The sequence below is a fragment of the Glycine soja genome, chromosome 6 (genome assembly GCF_004193775.1).
Source record: "Glycine soja cultivar W05 chromosome 6, ASM419377v2, whole genome shotgun sequence".
Taxonomy (NCBI): domain Eukaryota; kingdom Viridiplantae; phylum Streptophyta; class Magnoliopsida; order Fabales; family Fabaceae; genus Glycine; species Glycine soja.
The window spans coordinates 33,588,656-33,611,560 of record NC_041007.1 but is presented as its reverse complement, the minus strand read 5'-3'; the positions used below and the strand labels follow the sequence as shown (position 1 = coordinate 33,611,560).

General features: G+C 35.4%; 2 pseudogenes; one reads left to right on the top strand and one right to left on the bottom strand.

Annotated features, from left to right (window-relative positions):
* Positions 1-1,181: 1,181 nt before the first annotated feature.
* On the top strand, positions 1,182-13,547 carry LOC114416119 (annotated as a pseudogene).
* A 3,740-nt stretch (positions 13,548-17,287) lies between these two features.
* Positions 17,288-19,443, bottom strand: LOC114416118 (annotated as a pseudogene).
* Between the last annotated feature and the right edge of the window lie 3,462 nt (positions 19,444-22,905).

Below are 22,905 nucleotides of genomic sequence, written 5' to 3'. Positions count from 1 at the left end.
ATAACATCAAATATTAAAAAACAACCAAGGAGGAAAATTTATAGCTACGTTGGCGATCATGTTGTTATTCGATATTCTCACATTTTTAATCTGTTTGTTGATTAACTGCTTAATGAATTCCATTCCCATCTGAATTGCTTGAAAATAACAGGAAAAAAAACCAGATTAAGAAAAAAATAGCATGCAGAGGATTGTGTTAAATTTTTAGTTTCAGTTTTCCTTCTCAATCGAGGTGCTCTTTAAATTAATCAAAGTTTCTATCCTGACATCGTATTTCCTTATTTGGAATGTGTTTGCTTTGAATGTTATCACTCCATTTTTGTAGCTATCACTGCTTTGCTAAAATCATGTGTTCGATATTTCAGTTGCAATTTTTAATTTCATTGATGGCTTACGCAACTTTAATCTTGATTTTAACTACAGCAAAGTAGAACTATATAAAATAGGTCTAATCTATGGCGAAGAGAAATCAAAGAAAAAATTGTGATGTGCTGGACAAGGTTATATAATGCCAAATAAAAGATGTAAAATAGAAATTTCATATTTCAAATTGAACACATCTGCTAATAGATTTGAGCGTACAAATTAAACAAATTTGTGTTAGTGAATGGAAAATTCATCAACATATATACAATGTCTTCCATTGCAAGCTTAGTAGCAGTTACAGAAGTCAATATTTACGCCAATAACTATGATCATTTCTACCTTACCTATTTTCCATCATGGCCTTGGTTTGTGTGTTTAGATTGCCACCAGAGTCCTAAATAGATAATATCTTTCATTGCAAGTTTGCAGCAGTCCCAAAACCCAATTTTTTGTCGAAACCAAGTGTCATGATTTCTATATTGCCAATTTTGCTAGCTGTTGATGTTGCATCATAGTTTTGCTATGTCATCTACCTTTGGCCTCATCTCTTTACCTTACAATTTAGGCAATTCTATCATTAGCCTTTTTCAATATATAGAATTGGCAACATGCAAACATATCTAATCCAGGAAATTCCACCACTAATAGCCAGCCTATAATCCATAACCAATGAAGTCCCCTATCTCCAATTTATTCCATCTTCTAATTTTATTGTAGTTTCTGCAGATTTAAAATAAACGTTTGGTTCTTCGTTTCAACATAAATCTATTGTTTAGTTTATAATTCACCCAATTCTGCCTTTAGTCATTTTCAACATGCAGAACTATCAACATGCAAAGAGATGTGATTCTGCAAAAGGGAGGACCAACAGAAAACGTGTTATGCAGCAGAAGCGACATGGTCATGCTGAGTCATCTTCACAACCAACAATTAATTGCACTTTAGAATATAATAGTGAGACATCTGATATATCATGTTCTGGAAGAAATGAATTTACTTAGTTGTCTTAATCACATTTTCTTTTGTTTCCTCTCTATTTTGTAGTAATTGTTTCTGATTCATCAGAAAGTGAAAATTCTGAATCCACACAAGGTACTGAAAAAAAAATGTTTCCTGCTCTTTTCTGCTATGTTTCAAATATTGCTATTATATATATTTCTAATTTATGCAGGTTCAGGCTCTAATTATATGACTCCCTTCGAGGATTGTCAATCTCCAACTAATCAGCCTGTAATCAACACCAAAGGTAATGACTATAATTCTGATTTCCAGTTTCAGATGCTACTCTACATGTTCTTAAGTTAATATTCAAAATTCTGATCATGATATTGTACTATGATATTGAACAATTTCAGGATATTCTGATCTTGGTGATCAACTCATCCAATGTAGATATTGTAAAGCACAAATGTGGTATGATGAAAGAATATCAAAAAATAAGAATTTTCAGAATCCAAGGTTCAGTTTATGTTGTGGAGATGGCAAAGCTGAAATGCCATTATTACAAAATCCACCTGAATATCTGCAACAACTTCTATTTCATGATGATACAATTGATAGTAAAAATTATCAACATAACTTGCAAGCATACAACATGATGTTTGCCTTTGCTTCTGCTGGAATTAAGCTAGATAAAACAATTAATAATTCAAGAGGACCTCCTACGATCAGAATACAGGGGCAACCATGCCATAAAATAGGCATTCTATTACCAATGCCTGGCAAAAAACCCAAATTTGCACAGCTATATATCTTTGACACAAAAAATGAAGTGCAAAATAGAATTAATGTCATGAGGTAGAAGTTCTTTTATTTCTGTCAGTGAGAAAATTATTCATTCACTTTCAATAGTTTGTGCAGTTATCAATATTTTTAAATATTGTTTTTTCAGTCAATATTCCGGAATTCAGAATCATATTGTTTCAGCTTTAAGTCACATGCTAGATCAACACAATTCTCATGCTAAAAGTTTTATAATGTCCAGAGATAGATTGGCAGCTAATCAAGCCAATAATATCAAATTGCAACTCATAGCTGCTCGGGGAAAAGATGGTCGTGTATATAATATGCCTAATGTTCTGGAAATTGCTGCACTTATTGTTGGCAATTTTCATCCAGCTCAAAAAGAGACATTATTGTTGAAACTCAAAATGGAGAATTACAAAGAATCCATGAACTTCATCCTAACTATCTACCACTAAAGTATCCTCTGCTCTTTCCTTATGGAGAAGACGGATATAGAGCTGACATACTTCATCGTTGTACTTCATCCAACAAAAAAAGAAAGTGAAACCGTCTGACAATGAGAGAGTGGTTTGCTTATAGACTTCAGTCCAGGTCAAATGAAGCGCAGACTTTATTGCATTCTCGAAAATTATTTCAACAATTCATTGTTGAAGGTTATACCATGGTGGAATCTGAAAGACTTAGCTATATCAGAAACAACCAAAAGAAGCTTAGAGTTGATAAGTATTCTAGCTTACAAACTTCATTGGATACTAGAACAGCTAAAGGCTTAACCAAGGGAAAAAGAGTCATCTTACCCTCAACGTTTGTTGGGAGCCCACGTTATATGGATCAACTTTACTTTGACGGTATGACAATATGCAGTCATGTTGGTTTTCCAAATCTTTTTATTACTCTAACCTATAATCCAAATTGGCATGAAATTCGTAGATGACTTTCACCTTTAAATCTCAAACCGACAGACAGGCCAGATATTGTATCACGAATTTTCATATTAAAATATGAACACATGCTGTCAGACTTAACAAAGGGTCAATTACTGGGAAAAGTGGTTGCATGTAAGTTCACCATCATTTTTATACTTAAATACAAATATAACTTGGTCATTTGGCCATTTTTGTTTGTTGTATAAAGCAGATATTCATGGCTAAAATATTACAATTTAACCAATGCTTTTACAGATATGAAATACAAAATTATACTTACCATCATAAGATTATCTTTTGTGAATCACATATATGCATTTTATAGAGTTTAGTTGGTCATCAATTTTTATAATTAAATTAAATACAAATATTAGTTGGTCATTTGGAGATTTTTCTTTGTTCTATAACGTAGATATTAATAGCTAAAATATTACAATTTAACCAAAACTTTTACAGATATGAAATACAGAATTATACTTGGCATCATAACTTTATCTTTTGTGGATCACAGATATGCATACTATAGAGTTTCAAAAGCGAGCACTCCCTCACGTGCATTTATTACTATTTCTACATCCAGACAATAAATATACATCTTCAACTGACATTGATAAGATAATATCAGCTGAAATACCTTCCCATCAAGATGACCCAGAACTCTACAGATTGGTGGAGAACCATATGATACATGGCCCATGCGGAATTTTACAACCCAACTCTCCATGTATGAAAGAAGGCAAATGCAGTCGTTTTTATCCTAAACAATTTCAGCCTCAGACTCTTTTGGATTCAAACGATTATCCATTCTATCGTAGAAGAAACAATGGTCATTCAATTTCAAAGAATGGTGTTATCATTGATAATAGATATGTAGTACCTTACAATCCAAAATTACTGAAAAAATATTGCGCTCATATAAATATTGAATGGTGTAATTAAAGTACTTCAACCAAATATTTATTTAAATACATAAACAAAGGCTATGATAGGGTGACTGCTGTTATGCTTTCTGATAGCGATAATGCAGCTCAAAATGTAAATATTCATAATGATGAACTTAAAGAATATCTAGATTGCAGGTAATTTCATCTTAACCTGCATAATTTATTATCTCACTATTATTTTTATTAACCAACCTATATCACAGATACATTTCTCCCTGTGAAGCTGCTTAGAGAATATTTGCTTTTCCAATCCATGGCAGAAAGCCTGTTGTTGAGAGATTGTATTTTCATCTGCCAGATCAACACAACATTATTTATGAAGATCATGATGATATAGATGATGTACTATCAAAACCAACTATTTTAGATTAAAAATTCCTGGCTTGGATGAACACTAATAAAGATTTTGATGAGGCCTGAAATCTAACTTATTCCCAATTTGTGTCAAAGTTTGTATATAATAAAAGAAACAGATCATGGCAACCCAGAAAAAAAGGATATACCATTGGAAGACTCATATGGGTACCACCATGATGCAAGCTCCATTGGAGCTTGTAGGCCTAGGATCTTCTTCATCAATGGATTCCTTTGCTTCTTGGAAGATGAATGGCAGCGGAATGGAGAAAGGGAGAGAGAGAGGAGACGCCACTTCAAGGATAAGATGAGTCTAGAAGAAGCTCACCACCTAGGAGGCCATGGATAAGAGCTTGGAGGAAGAATGACATGAATGAAGGGAGAGGGAGAGAAGATCACGAAATTTTGTGCTCTAAATGAGCTTTGAAATCTGAAGTTTAATATTTAAATCATCAAAGTTGAAAAAAATGCACACACATGACCTCTATTTATAGCCTAAGTGTCACACAAAATTGGAGGGAAATTCAAATTTCACTTGAATTTGAAATTGAATTTGTGGAGACAAAATTTGGAGCCAAAATTTCACTAATTATGATTAGTGAATTTTAGTTATGGTTCAGCCCACTAATCCAAGATCAATTCCAAGATTCTCCACTAAGTGTGCTTAGGTGTCATGAGGCATGAAAAGCATGAAGGACATGCACAAAGTGTGACTATATGATGTGGCAATGGGGTGTAGTAAGCAAATGCTCACCTCCCCTTCTAAAATTTAATTGGATTGGACTTCTACCAATTCAATTAAATTTATTTCCAACCACGCACATCAAATATCCACTTAGTGCATGTGAAATTACAAAACTACCCCTAATACAAAAACTAGTCTAGGTGCCCTAAAATACAAGGGCTGAAAAATCCTATATTTCTAGGGTACCCTACCTACATTATGGAGCCCTAAATACAAGGCCCAAAAATAATGAAACCTTAATCTAATATTTACAAAGATAAGTGGGCTCGTACTTAGCCCATGGGCCCGAAATCTACCCTAAGGCTCATAAGAACCCTAGGGCCTTCTCTTGCATCTCTGGCCCAATCTACTTGGAGTTTTCTATCCAATGCCCTTGCGGGGTAGGATTGCATCATTCCCTCCCCCTTGAAAAGGATTTGACCTCAAATCCCGAGGTTCTTGAAACTCTGGGCTTTTTTCCTCACACCTGTAAAAAGAACAAAAATATATGTATTAGTGGTGTTTAGTATGTTGAAGTAAGGTAAGGTCTGAAAACTCATTTCCTGGGCATCTTCCCATGATGGAACATGGTTCCTCACCAACTCAAGGAGTGGTGCTACAAGTATAGAAAAATACGGGGCAAACCTTTTGTAAAAGTTTGTTAAGTCTTGGAAGCCCCAAATTTTTCTTACACTTGGTGGAGTGGGCCACTCAGGAATGACCTTTATTCTCTTAGGGTTCATGGGAACCCCTTGATCACAATTTAAAAAATTAAGAAAAGTAAAGCAATAGAATATACCTTTTTCTGTATTTTCATGTTGATTATTCCTACCAAAAAGTATGACAAACCTAAGGTGTCCCATATGAGTGCCTAAGTTTGTATTGAAACTAAAAATAAGAACAAACCTACCTAACGAGTCCCTATGTACACAAATCATGAAGATGTTGGGTGCACGAGTGATTTTACAAAAGAGTGTTGCACCACCCAAAGCATTCATCACACCACCTATTTTTGGGATTTGGTGCCTAATAATACCTATTTTGGGCACCAACAAAGCACAAGGATTTAATCTCTTGCGAACCAAACCCTCATCCAACAACTCCTTTACTTGAGGAATAAACTCAAGCCTAAGAGATGTGGCAATGCTAACAAGTGTCTTTTTACAAAGGAGAAAATGTGGAGGTTGTCTAAGAAGGGAAATTTCTTTAATATTTGTCTTTATTTCAAAATGTCTTTCCTTCTTAGCTAACCTCTTGGAGGAGACACTTACCTCCTTATACTCCTCCTTAACCATTAAAGGTTGTCCTTCTTCTTGGGGATAGATTTCTTCACTAGATTCTCCCCCCTTTGCTTCTTCACTTTCACTAGAGGAAGGTGAAGTAGTAGCCTCATCTTGGCTACTATAAATGTCTTGGCCCCTCATAATCATGGTTTTCTTGGTGGGGCATTGAGAAGTAATGTGTCCTCTTCCAAGACATTTAAAGCACTTCATGGAGCTAGTCTTCTCTTGCATACTAGCCTTAAGGGGTTGCTTTTCTATTGTCTTCCCCTTATCATCTTTGGGCTTAGAAGGTCTCACCCCTAAGATTCCTTGACCTTGGTCTTTCTTTGGATAAGAGTGAGAGCCATAAGATTTTGAAGTAGACTTCCTTTTAAGTTGTTGCTCTGCCCTTATTTCCCAATCTAAATTAGCCTCTACATTGTCCTTCCCATGGAAATATGGGAGTTTAATGTTAACCTCTTGAGGCTTTCTTTCATTTTCTCTCCTATGGGAGTGAGGTCTAAGATGTGACCTATGCCATCCTTCATAATAGTCACGAAGTTCTTCACTTAGGCTCTTGCAAGAGTTATGACTACTATAGGAGACATGTTTTTCTCTTTTCATTTCTTTCATTATTTTTCTTCTTTCTTCCTCTCTTATTTTCTTTCTTTGATCTTGACTTATTTCTTCCACTCTTTTTTTACCTTTTTCTTTTCTCTCTTGTTTTTCTTTCCATAACTTAAGGGATCTCAACTCATCTAATATCTTATACAAGGGGTCCTTAGGAGTAGAACCCTCACCATTAACACTAGATGAAGAAAGACTCATGTTGGTTCCTAAGTTATGGTTCTTTCTAGTTGGGGGTTTGAAAAAAAAGGTAAAAGAAACTATGGTTGAAACTAGCCAAAATAAACACTAAAAGAGGTGTGAAAGATAAGGTAAAAACTAATTGGTAAAAGGCAAGCTATCTAGGCGGTTTGACAATGGAGGGTAAAGGAAATAAGCTATGAAAGTAAGCAAGAAATTAAAGTGCAAGAAATGCAAACTAGGCGGATCCTAAGAGTGTTTGGATGACCTCATTTAAGGTTCCCAACAAAACACTCACTATCCTAAGGGGAAATTGCCTAAAATTATTACACACAAATGGAAGTAGGGTGACCTAGCGGAGGCTCCCAACTTACTTCCAATGAAAGGCCTTTTTGTTACAAAATTTGAAAGCAAAGCAAATTACCAATTACAAAATTACAAAGAAAAAAAGTCCTCAATTGTGGTGGCTATTCTCTCTTTAGTGTTTCACTCAATTTGGAGTGCTTCTTAGTCCAATAGCTCTTAAGGTGGTTGGCCCCTTGCTTCTTGACTCAAATTCTTCAAGATATGGCACCAATCCTCCTTTCCAATTCCCTATATGGCAACTCACAAGCAAGGAAACAAAGAGACAAGCAATAACCAAAGACAAAAAAAAATGAAATGACAGCTAAACCAATAGAGTTTTAACAAGACAAATTTCGAAGGACTATTCAACAATTAAAGCAATGAAAAGCACAAAAAAGCAAGCTAGGACTCAAAGAGAAACCTAGAATGGCTCTAGAGTAGAGTAGAAAAACTCTAAAAAAAAAGACTCAAGAAACCTCTAGTTTTGGCACTTGTTTTCACAATAATTTTCAATTGAAATTTTAGAACTAGGATTGGTATAAAATAGGCACCAATTATAGAACAAATTTTGAGCCAAAACAACAAGCACACTTTCCTTTCACTTTTCCTTTTTTTTTCCTGGACACTGATTTTTCTGCCAACTTGTGAGATTTTTCTTATTTTTTCCTTTAATCCAAATCGCTTGGTTATTTTTTTATAATTTTGGTCCAGATGTCTAGAAAATTCAGTAAACGTTTCAGCTCAAAAAACGTAGTGACCAATTCCCAGTAATTTATACAAGTTCATATGTTCAAGCTGCCAGCACCAGCGATTTCAGCCTAGAAATCAAGAGTAGTATTTATGTTGCTTAAGGCTTGGATAGTTACAATTTGTGTTTGCCTATGCTCAATTATCTTGAATAACACAATTAAAGAGAGATTAAGACTTATTTTGATTCACAAATCCAGCCACAACTCAGCACCACAACTCAACTTCATCATAGGCATCATGTAGGAAACTTAGAAAACAAAAAAAAAAGTTCAAGAACAAGACTACTTCTAGGAATTGATTTAGAACATGTTATGAACTAAATAACATGCATGAATTAGACTCAAAATTCAAAAGATAGGCTAAGAATGACAATAATACATGAACAAATGTATCTAGAATTCAATCAACAAAATAAAATCAACACAAACTTAGAATATAATGTGACAATTACTATGACTAAACATGACTCTAAGACAACATGGATTAAGTGATTTACACTTAGATTTTTGTGTTTTTTTTTCTAATCAATATTTTGGAACAAAATTTAGATCTAAAGGTTCAGCACAAGAATATTATGAATGAAAATTGATAGAACCTAAAATCAACACAAAAACAAGATTCAAGAGTAGATCTAAAAAATTTGAACCATAGAAATGCAAGAACAAGTGTAGATCTAAGATTTAATCGGTTTTTTTTTTAATCTACTCTAAACAGCACCAAACCACAATAAAATTGAGGATATACATGGAGAATAAGATGAAGAACAAGGAATTGAAGAGAATTCACCGAACAAAAAGATAGAGGAAGCAAAAAAACATCACCTAGATGAAGATGCTCATGATACCACATGATGCAAGCTCCATTGGAGCTTGTAGGCCTAGGATCTTCTTCATCAATGGATTCCTTTGCTTCTTGGAAGATGAATGGCAGTGGAATGGAGAAAGGGAGAGAGAGAGGAGACGCCACTTCAAGGAGAAGATGAGTCTAGAAGAAGCTCACCACCATAGGAGGCCATGGATAAGAGCTTGGAGGAAGAATGAGATGAATGAAGGGAGAGGGAGAGAAGAGCACGATATTTTGTGCTCTAAATGAGCTTTGAAATCTGAAGTTTAATATTCAAATCATCAAAGTTGAAAAAAATGCACACACATGACCTCTATTTATAGCCTAAGTGTCACACAAAATTGGAGGGAAATTCAAATTTCACTTGAATTTGAAATTGAATTTGTGGAGCCAAACTTTGGAGCCAAAATTTCACTAATTATGATTAGTGAATTTTAGTTATGGTTCAGCCCACTAATCCAAGATCAATTCCAAGATTCTCCACTAATTGTGCTTAGGTGTCATGAGGCATGAAAAGCATGAAGGACATGCACAAAGTGTGACTATATGATGTGGCAATGGGGTGTAGTAAGCAAATGCTCACCTCCGCTTCTAAAATTTAATTGGATTGGACTTCTACCAATTCAATTAAATTTATTTCCAACCAGACACATCAAATATCCACTTAGTGCATGTGAAATTACAAAACTACCCCTAATACAAAAACTAGTCTAGGTGCCCTAAAATACAAGGGCTGAAAAATCCTATATTTCTAGGGTACCCTACCTACATTATGGAGCCCTAAATACAAGGCTCAAAAATAATGAAACCTTAATCTAATATTTACAAAGATAAGTGGGTTCGTACTTAGCCCATGGGCCCGAAATCTACCCTAAGGCTCATAAGAACCCTAGGGTCTTCTCTTGCATCTCTGGCCCAATCTACTTGGAGTTTTCTATCCAATGCCCTTGCGGGGTAGGATTGCATCACACCAACCACAGGAGAATTGTTTTATTTAAGAATGATGCTTGGCAGCTGCAAAGGACCTACTTCATTTGAGGATATCAAGACTGTTGCGAATATCCAATATCCAACATATAGAGAAGCATGTTTTGCAATGGGCTTTCTACAAGATGACAGAGAATATGTTGAGGCAATCAGAGAGGCCAAGAACTGGGGCACATCTAATTATCTAAGGAAATTGTTTGTATTAATTCTGTTAATAGGTGCCATGAGCAAACCTGAAGAAATTTGGAATCAATGTTGGCATTGGCTAGCTGATGACATTGGATATCAATATACTAAATCAACAATCAACTCAGGTAGGCTGTAGCAGTTTTTATGTTCCACAGCAATGGTCACAATCATTCACTACCAACTTCATTTTTATCTTTTTATTGACTAACAACTTGCTTTTTTTTCTTAGAAATACAGATCAATGATGATACTCTTAGAAATTTGACATTCATTGAAATTGAACAACTCTTGCACATAAACCAAAGATCACTAAAAAACTATCCTACAATGCCATATCCTCAGGATATCAATCTCACATCGTACCTACAAAACAACTTGGTATTATCAGAACTCGACTACAACCATGATGAAACGAGATCAGAATTTGAACATCTTTTTGCATCCATGACAGACAATATACTTATTCATACATTATAAATTCTATTAGTGACAGTTAACATCTTATAAAAAATGGTCATTGCGAATTATAAATTATATTGATGCTTTTAATATTCTATTAATAATAGGGAATCTACCCTCACTTAATTGTTTCCATCAATGACTAAATTAATCTTCATTTCAATATAACATCAGCTTACCTATCAATGCAGATGAACAAAAAACAATTTATCACAGAATTATCCAAGCTGTCAACAACAATGAAGGTGGAATGTTTTTTCTATACGGATTTAGAGGCACAGGAAAAACATTCATATGGAGAACATTAGCAAGTTCATTGAGAGCAGAAAATCAAATTGTAATTATTGTTGCTTCTAGCGGAATAGCCTCTCTATTATTACCAGGAGGCAGAACTGCACATTCTAGATTTAAAATTCCTGTACCAATTTTTGAAGACTCAACATGTAATATCCATCAAGGCACCGAATTAGCAGAATTATTGAACCAGACAAGCCTAATAATTTGGGATGAAGCACCAATGGCCCACTAATTCTGTTTTGAAGCGCTTGATCAAAGTTTAAGAGATATTATCTGATGAGGACAAGACCAAGAGCAAGGGCAAGGATCCACTTGAAGGACTTGGAAGACCTATGACAAGGGCTAGAGCAAGGAAAGCCAAGGAAGCTCTTCAACAAGTGCTGTCCATACTATTTGAATACAAGCCCAAGTTTCAAGGAGAAAAGTCCAAGGTTGTGAGTTGTATCATGGCCCAAATGGAGGAGGACTAAATGACACCACTTTGTCTCAATTTTTAGAGTGTTTAGTTTGTCTAAATAATGGCCCAATCCTTGTAAAGTTGGCTGACCAAAAATATGTTTTGGGTTAATCAATTAAAAGGGCTTTAGTTAGGTTTAGTTCAAGTTGTAATAAGGGCCCAATTGGCAACCTAGGCATCAGCCTTTTGGGAGACCAAATGGTGGCTGACTTGTTGGCTGTTGGGGGTGACTTTTGGTTGCCACAATTTCAGTTACACTCAGCCATTAAGTTTGTTTTAATTCCCTAGGTTAATGGCATTAAGTTATTTTAATTCTAGGTTAGTGGGTCATTACTAAAATCTGCTGTAAAGCTTCTATATAAGCTGAACCATTTTATCAATAAACACAAGTTGAGTTTTATTCAGAAAATTAGAGTTTATCTCTTTTATCTTAGTGAGAGTGATTCTCCTAAATTCTTGAGTGATTCAAGAACACCTTGGCTGTATCAAAGGACTTTCACAACCTTTGTGTGTTGCCCTCGCTGGAAAGAGTGATTCTTTCCTTCCTTTCATCATCACCCTTGTTCTTTCAAACCACAATTCCAGAAAATCCACCTCTGCCCAGAATTATCTCGTGGCCATAACTCCCATTTTACGCACTCAAATTAAGTGATTCTTGAGCCTAAATTGAATTTCAAAACGAGACCTTTCACCTCGTTTTGGAATCACCTCATTTGGAGCCCTGTAGCTTCAGTTATTGCCATTTCTATATTTCTGTCCAGCCACCACTTAACCTACATTTTACCATCCCATTCATCCATTTTATGCCAAGAACCACCTTATTAAGACCCACGAAATTAGCCACCTTATTTTCCATCCTTTCCTTAATCAATTTCCGCATTTTCCATCAAGGTTTAATCCTAGACGATCCTAAGTTAGCCCTTGTGCCATGTGGGTTCATATCATTATCACAGATAAATCAAAGTCAAATCAAATATTTGGAGGCAAAGTTATAGTTTTTGGTGGAGATTTTCGCCAAATACTACCAGTCATCCCAAGAGGAACGCGCTCAGACATTGTATATGCAACAATCAATTCATCCTATCTATGGGATCCGTGTGAAATATTGACCTTGACAAAAACATGCGCTTACACAACAATCTAGAATCAGTTGATGAACAAGAAACTGCCACATTTGCTAAATGGATTCTAGACATTGGAGATGGAATTATAGATGATGAAAATGATGGTTATGCTACAATTCAAATTCCTGCTCATCTACTCATTACTCAATATGATGATCCAATCGGTGCTATAGTCAAATCAACATTCCCAGACTTAGATCAGCACCACAATAATCCTGAATTCTTTAAATCGAAGGCAATATTGGCTTCAACAAATGAAATGGTAGAACAAATCAATGATTACCTGCTATCCTTCATTCCAGGTAATTATATCATTACTTATTTAATTGTCACTTTCTCAGATAAAAATATAACCACTGAAATTGTAATTTTGCAAATCATAGGTGACCACATGGAATATCTAAGCTCTGATTTCATTGATAAATCAGAAACCAGTGAGAATTCGTATTTCCAATCAATTACTACTGAATTCCTTAATTCATTGAAAACATCCGGTTTGCCAACTCATTCTATCAAACTTAAAATTGGAAGTCCTATAATGCTGTTAAGAAACCTCGACCAAAATCAGGGTCTATGTAACGATACTAGATTAGTGGTAACAAAGATGGCAAAACATGTAATTGCAGCTGAAATTATCTCAGGTAAAAACATTGGCACGACTGTTTATATTCCAAGAATGTCAATGTCTCCTTCACAATCACCCTGGCCGTTTAAACTATTAAGAAGACAATTTCTGATTATGCTATCTTATGCAATGACAATAAACAAGTCACAGGGACAATCACTATCCATGGTTGGACTTTATTTGCCGAAACCGGTATTCACTCATGGCCAATTATATGTTGCATTGTCAAGGGCCAACTCAACAAAAGGATTAAAAATTCTTATTCATGATGATGAGCAGAAAAGCATGAATTCCACCACGAATGTAGTCTACAAAGAAGTGTTCAGAAACATTAAAAGTTAAATTTCAGTTGTTTAATATCAGATTCAATTCTATTGTCATGCTTTTTCAAACAGTTTTATTCTTTAATAATCAATTGTTCAATATTATATTATCACTGCATTGTATAATTTGAGTTATTACAACCTTCAATACAATTCAATTGATATTAAATATTGATAATTGACAATCAATTTCAATTCTTTTCTCATGTGTTCTGAAACAGTGCTACTCTTTTGTGATCACTTCTTGCAGACAATTCCATTGATTTTAAATACTAAGAATCTAGCAAGAATAACAACAACCAATCTATAATTTTTTAAATAACAATGACAATTCCATTCATATCACCACTTTCACACAGACACACATCGAGAAAAATACATATATATATATATATACATATATATATATATATATATATATATATATATATATATATATACACACGTGGTTTTATTAATACCAAAATATGCTAGATCAGTTAAACATCTTATCTTTTAAATCACATTATAAATTAAAAACTAAGGATAAATAAGGCTGACTAAGTAGCGGTAGTAGTAATTAGTGCACTACAATACTTTGGAACTTGATATGTCTAGGAGAATTAGAGTCCTCACAGAAAATCCTTTTCATTTTGTTTTGATTTATTTCAGTTTGAATTTCAGTTTTTTTACTGTATCTTGCCTATTCTTCTCTATTTTCTAACGTGCCTCCATTTTACTCATTTTTTAGAAATTGCACACACAACAGTTTCACAGGGGCATTAATTGAGAAGATATAGGTGACGGCAGAGTTGATACTGCAATTACTTCAAGCACGGGAACGTGTAAAATACTTTAATGATTAGGTGAATTTGACATTATTAATCTATTAATTAATCTATCAAGCCGAAAACCTCATGAAAAAAATTAACGAATTTAAGGCCCAACTATTATATGCACACCACAAACAGCACTAAAGTCCAATCACTTCTAAAACCATTCAGAAAAAAACCCTTCGGTTACTTCCACAACTATTCACGTTGAGGCTCTTCATATCACCACTGCCTTTCACATTCAAGAAGCAACCATTCACTTACACCATTTCCAACATAAACCTACCTCCACTTATGCCATCGAAAAGATAAATCAATTAACCAAGTGCACTCAACTATTAACCCATACTACCCGTTCCTCTGCAAACATCATCTTAACATCAAATCACCATACTTTTACTTCAAAAAAACCCAACATGAGTACCTCATCCTCCACCGCTTCAACCAGAGTAAGGACCCACTCTTACAAAATTTATATCTTGCAATGCATCATTTTTTCGTTTAAACTTTTGACATTAGCAAATCTTTTGTTCATGCAGATCAGATATCCAATTGTGAGACCACCAACAATCATGCAATTCAGAGTAGCTTTCCACAATTGATGATGTCATTTCTCTTCGTTCTGTTTTTTCCCTGTTTCCTGCTTTACCTGTTCTCTTTTTGCCTATTTCTACTGACTTGCATGCTTCCATTGCATTTGCATGCTTTTCAGTTCCCCACATTTTAAATATATAGCATTTTGCTTTACCTGTGGATTTCACGTGGAAGTTTATATCATTTTCATTTAATTCCTTTAACTTTTTTCATTTTCTCTTTTGACATATTATTTCTTTTCATGCATTTTCTTGCTTTTTATATTCAAACATTCATAGAGATACCCCCATTTTACCATGAACAATGGGCACCCAATTACCCACACGAAGTTCGGTTCAAATACAATGGAGCAACCTACCCAATACGGGTCCAACAACACCGAGGTAGATATTTTTTTGCAGATGGACTCTCAGAGGTCAGGGCAGATTTAAAAATCTACGAGTCTATTATCATCAACTTCTTTGCCTGCGATGATAATACCGTCTTTGATCTACATTTTACGCCTCCCCTCAATCAACAGACATGCGGTAGACCAATACTTCATTCCCGTGTACATGCCTGGAGAACTGAAATTACCCAATGTATACTGGGTGCTCCCCAACCACTGGTAATATACAATCACATTAACTTGCATTATTATGAGAATTTCAATAACATTATTAATCTCTATAAATGATCCGCAGGAAATCCCATCACATGCAAGGAAATATCTGAAACAATGTGAGAATCACTTGACAATTTTAAGGAAGACTGCACCTCCTCTGCAATGGGACGTCGTTACACTTGACCGCGACATTAAAGATAAAAGTATAGTTCGGCCATGGTACAAGTTTCTCAGGGAAAACGATTTCCATCACGAAGACGAGGTATCATTCTATTACCGGCCACATGAAAGAATTTGGGAAATAGTCATCAGAAGAGAAAGGAAGTGGCTATAATTTTCGCTTTATATGTGATTATATTTTGCTTTATATGTAATTATGTTTTGTTTATTTTCTCTGAACAATCTCTATTTCATCAACATTATAATTATATATCTATTTAATATTCAATTATGCTCCTGTGATTGCAATTTTATTAACCAAGTGACTCGTGCGTACAGACTAGTTTGCATATATAGTTAAAAAAATAATGGGGTGATACCTGACTGTCCCTAAGAAAAGTTAGAATCTAATGAAAATAACAAAAATTTTATATTATGTAATAAAATTTATTAAAAAAAATATAAATTTATACGAGTCTCACTTATCATTTAATGAGATTCACCTATACTTTTGTAATTTTTAATAATTTTTAAAAATACTAACAGATGATGTGTTAATAAAAATATGTAAGAGAATACTAATTTTCTTTCTCCTATTAATGTAAAGTAGAGCATTTAAGAAATCTAAACTCATTTTAATTAATTATATAGGAAGGAATTTTTATTTATTTTTTGCACAACATAGGAAGGAAATAGTGAACAAAGTATTTGGTTTGTAGAAGCCAAGCTAGAGCAAATGGATAATATTACCGAAGCACTAACTAACTAACCTGATACCATGGCCTGGACCACATGTTATACCAGTTATTTTGATCTTGGAGGATCCAGCACTAATAGCTCAATTTCATTCAACGAGATATTTGATATGGAGGTACCCCCTCGGTTTGAATCTGTTGGAGGTAAAGTACATGAGCTTAAAAAGGCTCTAAATGAACTGAATGAAACAGTCCCTAAAAAAACTAGTGGGAATATTAATGTACTCATCTCACTAGCATGATAAAATTTCAGCAGTAAGGATGCTGAGCCAAATTATGCATGATCTTAAAAATCCCATCTTATAGTTGTCCATCACACAAAGTAACTAAAAGGTACTTGTGGAAAGAACATTCACAGGCTCTACATTGTCAAACAATACTAAATACTAAGTAAAGCTTGGCTCATATGACCTCTACATCATTAAGTAGAGGTGAAATATGTGCTAAAATCTATTGGGAAAACAGGAAAAAAAAACAGAAGTGAGGATTGAATGGCATAACCATGAATCCACTGACAACACTGCATACTACACAATTGTTCCAAATGTCTTGACCACGGATTTCCTCTACTGAGGGTAGTCCTATAGGCTCAATTTGAGGGTTCTCTAGTTGTGTTGAGTTCAAAGAAGCATTTTCAATTCCTTTAGTAGAGTCATCATCCATTGGTAAAGCTCAAATCAGGGATATGCTAGAGCTATGTAATGAAGAATGAATAGTTATTATAAAGCACAAATACTCAAAATATCTATCTATATAGATACAACAGAGTCAGTTCTCAAGTATTAAAATGAAAGGAATCCAATTGAGATAACAAGATTCATAACATTATAATGAATCATATGAGAGGTAAGGCAAAGCAGAGAGAGATAGAGAATGTGGTTGGCACAAGTAGCACATGGAAACAGGTAAAAAGCAATGAACCTCCAGCTTGGGACTCCCAAACACACTACTCATCATCATTGTGCTTGGTGGTAACAATGACCTTTTTGGCAACAAGATATACAAAGTAGAACCCCACACCAAATAGTCCAATCATACTAACATTAGCACCAGCAGCCAAAGCTTCCACGAATTCCTTAGTACCAGACCTAGCAATTGTACCCAAGTTGTTCAGCAAATCTGAAAAAAAAACATCACAAAAATCAATTAGAGACTAACCAAGTAAACAAAAAAATTGGTCCACAAATATCTCAATAAAATAACATCTCAACCTAGTTGGATCGAGTGACCTCGAAATAATTAAGAAGGGGGATTGAATTAATTATGAATGTGTCTTGACTAATTAAAAATTTATCCTTCTTAATGTTACTAGATTCAATTAGGTTTTACTACTAAGTTATGAGAAAGTAAAGAATAGAAACAATAACTTAGACAAAAGTAAAGCGGAAATAAAAAGTACACAGCGGAAATTAAAGAGTGTAGGGAAGAAGAAAACAAACACAAGATTTATACTGGTTCGACAACAACCCGTACCTACATCCAGTCCCCAAGCAACCACCGATTCTTGAGATTTCCAATAACCTTATAAAATCATTTACAAGCAAAGATCCATAAGGGATGTACCCTCCCTTGTTCTCTTTGAACAACCAAGTGGATGTACCCTCCACTTGAATTGATCCACAAGAGATGTACCCTCTCTTGTTCTCAGTATTACAACCCAAGTAGATGTACACTCTACTTGTACCACAAAAGATGTACCCTCCAATGTGTTAAGACAAAGAATTCTTAGGCGGTTAGTCCCTTGAATCTTTGTAAGGGGAACCAAAAGATATCTCAGGCGGTTAGTCCTTTGAAATCTTTTGTCAAGAGGGAGAAGGGAAGAATCAAAAGAATTCTCAGGCATTTAGTCCTTTGAATCTTTTGGCAAGAGGAAGAAGGAATGAAGAAGAAGAATAGCACAAGTTTTTGGTTAATGAACTTTTCTTGAAAGAGAAAGTATTGTGTAATCGATTACCATCATAGTGTAATCGATTACACATCAACAGATGTGACTCTTCATTTTTTAATTTGAAAATCAAAATATTTAGAAACACTGGTAATTGATTACAAGTATTGTGTAATCGATTACAAGTTTGAAATGATTTGAAAATGTTTTATCACAAGTTGTGACTCTTGAAATTTGAAATCTAACGTTTTAAAACATTGGTAATCGATTACATGATTATGATAATCGATTACAACTTTATAAATCAGTTTGAAAAGAATGTTGGCTACTAGTAATCGATTGTTGCCTTATGGTAATCGATTACCAGAGAGTAAAACTCTTGGTAAAAGATTTCTCTTTGAAAAATTCTCTTGAACAAAATTGTGCTATTCAATATTTTGAAAAACTCTTTTAATACTTATCTTAATTGAGTCTTCTATTGAATCTTCACTTTAATCTTGATTCTTGAAACTTGCTTTGATTGAACGACTCTTTGATTCTTGAAACTTGCTTGACTCTTGATTGTTGACTTGAGTCTTTGGCATCATCAAAATAATCTTGGAAAACATTGCTTCCCCAAACCTACCAGCTTTGGTCATGCCAATACCACTGTTAACAATGGTCAGCATATTGTTATTCTTGTCAGGAATAATATGAATGAACAACTTTGGCTGAGCATCGAGCTTGCTCTTGTCCATTAAACTCTCAAATCTAATTTTGTCCAAAGCCTACAATTTTACATACAGCCACATAATTAATTAATCTATCAGAACAAATCAACTCAAGAAGAAAAGCAATATTAACACAACCACACATCACAAAAAAAATTTAGTGGCAGAGTACAACATTCCAATCATAAATTAGATATCACTAATTCACTATTCACCATTAGAGTTTGAGAAAAACATTGTTAAAAGAGCAACAATAATCGAATTCATTACATATCAAAACCAAAACAATAACCTAACCGCATGAACTTATATCTAATCCACCATCTCAATGCCAAAGGTGACGGACTCAATCTGGCTCTGGTCCTCGAGGACTTGGTTGGCCTGGATGACAGCCATGGAGAAATCAGTGTTGGCAAACTTTCTGATGTCGCGGAACTAGTGGACATCGTCCTTGCATTTTCTTCTGGCGGCGGCATTACCAGTGTCTAACATCTCTCACAAAACCTAACCCTAGGCCCCCAGCATCGGAACCTCTTTTCCCAACAGGGGCGTTCGAGAACAGGTCATAGAGGAGCGTCAATAGGAGCATGGAGGAACAAAGCGCATGAGTGAAGAGTGAATGGGAGAGAAGAGATCGAGAGCATGCTTCACAAACTTGAAGCTTAACTTCTTCAGCGACTGTGGCTCACGGGCTCCACCTCGCATCTATCTTTATACTTACCCAATCTATGATGCCAGTTTTGATGAAAATCGTCATCATATTGAATGGTTTGCATACTCTTATTTACGAAAATACCACCGGTCATTTGTTAAAAACGCTTTTAGTAGAACTGTACTTATTCATTTGTCATAAAAAGCTTTTTATTTAGTGAATGATACATATATACTTGTTCATCCATGTGCCTGTCTTTTTTTTTCATGTAGATATCATTTGCATGCATGGCCATATGTAATAACCAGGCTTGCATTTCCTCGTGGCCATATATGTTTTTCCTTTTTTATTTAATATTTTTTGTTTCATTTATTTTTTAATTTTTTGTTTGATGAATGTTCTGCTGGTGTTCTGTGTTGAAGAATTGCTCCTTGACAAGCACAATTTCAATGTTTTTCCTCGATAGGCTTGGAGTTAGAAATGCAATGGGATGGGAACCCATTGGTTATTTTATTCATCTATAATTAATTTAAGTTTAACTATAAAAAAACTTAACAATAGTGTGACTGTGCAAAACTCCTTCATCCATTTCCAATTTTTGTAGTATTCCTATGATGATCATAAACTATCCTACACTCCGCAGTCCCTTCCAAGCTCAAATGGGTGAATCTTGCAGCTTTCATAAATTAATACATGGTACTCGACACATCTTAAGATTAACATGAAATTCATATTAGATAAGTAAATGATTTCAAAATTTGACATACAGAGGAGTGTTTAATTACTCACCAAACTGTTACAAGTCACTTCGTACTTAGTCAGGAGGACTTTGAAAGTGACTGAGTTAGGAACTTTATGGTACAAGTAGTGCCATTTAGGGTAAGCTTTTGGTTAAGAGATGCTTTTGAAGATGGCGAGGAGGAAAACACTTTGTCCATAGTGGGTCAGGGTGATCTAATGATTTCCTGTGAGCCCATAGAACTCTCAAGTTTTATCCATCCAGCAAGTAGAGCTGAGCTCACCAGATCTTGGTTATATGTGACAGAGTGCATGTTGCCACTAGAGTGCAGTAAATGCCAAGTATGTTATAGTTCATCCTTCCACCTTCCAGCATATGACCTACACACTTCACCATAAGGCTACATTTAACAAGCAAAGTAATATAAGCAAAAGTGTTAAAGTCATGTTTATTTTGGAATAGTCTTGAAATAATTTCTAACCTGATCAATAACATGAATAGTGTTAAACATTTCCTCTTATTCTTTTTTCAATCTTCATCATTGTGAGTGTCATTTCCTTCCAGTTTTGTTGATGTGCATCCATCATTTCTAAATTCCATTTACAATATAAACATGACATTAATATGCATGATACATTTGAACTATATGATACCAATAAATTAAATCTTTACAACCAACAATATGATACAAATGATATTTCATTTTGAAAACCAACAATGATATTCCTATTATGGGGGCCTAAGGTTGTGGCATAATTCTCACACCAGCACAAAGTCCCATTATAAAACACATAAAAACAAAAACAAATATTACCAAGCATTACCAAACAAAACCAAGAATGAGCATGACAATAAACAAGCATTACCAAGAAAACCAAGAGCATCCATTTAAATTATAAACAAACATTACCAAGCAAAACCAAGAACAAGCATGAGCATTACCAACCAAAACCAAGAACTTCCATTTAAATTACGAGCATGAGCATTACCAAGCAAAACTAAAAATGACCATCAACATTACCAAGCATTACCAAGCAAAACCAAAAATAAGCATGAGCATTACCAAACAAAAACATTCATTTACAATATCAACAAGCATTACCAATCATTACCATACGAAACCAAGAACAAGTATGACAATAAACAAGCATTACCAATCATTACCAAGCAAAACCAAAAACGAGCATGGCAATAAACAAGCATTACCAACCAAAACCAAATAAGCATTACCAACTACCATAGAGCCCAAGCTCTCGTGAGTGAGAGACTGACCTTATGTAACTGCGAGAATGCGAACATGGCTACGCGAGAACGGAAGTGGAGCACAACAACGCGAGAGATGTGACAATGGCAGTGTGACAGACTTGAGGACGGCAACAAGAGAGTGGGAAGGAAAGAAAGAGAGAATGAGAGAGAGATAGAGAGCGAAAGAGTGAGAAGGCGAGGCAAGCTAGAGGCGTTGGAGGACCTCAGAGAAACCATCCTTTTAGAGGAAATGGTAACAAGAGGATGAAGCCGTATGCTAGCAACAAGGGGAAGCAACCTATGGCTACCTCCAACATGAGCCAGTCAAGGGGGACTGGGGTACAGTGCTTTCAGTGTGGGGGACCGCACCTTAAGAGGAATTGCCCACAGCTCCAGCAGACACAGGAGAACCGCTGTTATGTTTGTGGCAAGGTGGGCCATTATGCTCGAGAATGTAGGGTGACCGGGAGGCCGACAGTGACGGCCAATTCCAACACCGTCAATCGTGGACCCACTAATTCCACAAGGAGCGGTAATGTTAGCAACAACAACACTAGTGGTGGAAGACCAAAAGTACCCTCTCGGGTGTTTGCTATGAGTGGTTCAGAAGCGGCTGCCTCCGACGATTTGATACGGGGTAAGTGTTTGATTGCTGATAAACTACTAGATGTACTTTATGATTCAGGTGCCACGCATTCTTTCATATCTCATGCATGTGTAGAGAGGATGGGGTTATGTGCGACGGAGTTACCATATGATATGGTGGTGTCTACTCCGACGAGCGAGCCTGTAACCACCTCTCGGGTGTGTTTGAAGTGTCCTATAATAGTTGAGGGTCGATCTTTTATGGCGGACTTGATTTGCCTACCTTTAGCTCACATAGATGTGATCTTGGGGATGGATTGGTTATCTACTAACCATATCTTTTTAGACTGCAAGGAGAAGATGCTAGTGTTTGGTGGAGATGTAGTTCCAAGTGAATCGTTGAAAGAGGATGCGGCCAACGAAGAAACGGGGGATGTTCGAACTTACATGGTGTTGTTCTCTATGTATGTGGAAGAGGACGCTAAAGTTAGTAGTATACCGGTGGTGGCAGAATTTCCAGAAGTTTTTCCTGATGATATCTGTGAATTACCACCTGAGAGAGAAGTGGAGTTCATTATTGACTTGGTGCCTGGGGCGAATCCAATGTCGATCGCACCTTATAGAATGTCTCCGGTGG